Here is a 1206-nt window from a genome sequence, read left to right as displayed (position 1 = left end):
GGGGGGTAGTACATAATTCACCATGTGATGCTGTGTTGGAACAGACTACATTGTATATAGTTACAGTATAAAATAAACATTATTCCAAACTTTTGACTCTGGACTTTGTTTTGTTGAATATTGAGGTAGATTTATTTTTGTTCTGTTGACCATAGATCTATGTCATTGTGATGTTCTCACTCTCCTGTGTTTGTGAATGTGAAATATAATTGTGACATTCTCACCGTCTTTTGTATGTTGTAATATAAGTTGTGATGTTTTCGTGGGTGGTTGGCGGGTGCTCTGGTGTGGTTTGCTTCTTCTTTCCTTCAAACATTTGTCGTCCCCCTTATCTCCCCTTCTTCTTTTTCATGTTTGTTACTCTCTTGTAACACCTCTAGTCTTCTGGCGCTCATATGACCTTATGCAGTTGCGAGCACCGTAAAACCTTTACTAAAACTAACTGTGATGTTTTCACCGTCCTGTGTACGTGAATGTGATTGTGGTGTTCTCAGTGGGATGTTGGCAGGTGCTCTGCTGTGGTTTGCTCCTTCTTTCCTATAAAAAATCTATCATCTTTATCTCTCCTCCTTTTTTGTGTTTGTTACTCTCTTGTGACACATCTAATCTTCGGCACTTATATGACCTTCTTGTGTTGCAAGTGCCGTAAAACACTTACAGTGGAAACCATATATAACGGGCCCGGTAATAACAGGGATTTCTTCAATGCTTGTTTTTTGCTACTCTTTGTCTCCATTAAAAGTTATCGGCTATAACAGGGCGTCATCAGAACCCAATAGGGTATAGCAGGGACAAAGGTTCGTTAACAATGTGTAAAAAGTAAGAGAGAGAGGGGGACTCAGAGTAATACAATGACGGAGCAAGCCACGCCACTGCAAGCACATGCAGCGGGTGAAGGGAGAGAGGGCTGCGGTTTGCTGCAGACTTCGATCTTACCCAAGGCCTAGCTACATGCATGCGTAAAAAACCCTGTTCATGAGTACTTGTGGCAAGGGAAACTACCCATGAATAAATGCAGCTAGATTAGTTCACAAATGCTTACTACCCTTGCATTTCTGATTTAACTGGACTTTTTCTCTGGTCCCACCATCCCTGTTATATCAGGTTTCCGCTGTACTAAAACTAAAGATGTCCTCACCGTCCTGTGTACGTGAATCTGATTGTAAAGTTTTCACCGTCCTGTGTATGTGGTTGTGATTTGGGGGG

This window comes from Aplysia californica, unplaced genomic scaffold (assembly GCF_000002075.1).
Source record: "Aplysia californica isolate F4 #8 unplaced genomic scaffold, AplCal3.0 scaffold00464, whole genome shotgun sequence".
NCBI lineage: Eukaryota > Metazoa > Mollusca > Gastropoda > Aplysiida > Aplysiidae > Aplysia > Aplysia californica.
Note: the sequence above shows the minus strand (reverse complement) of the source record.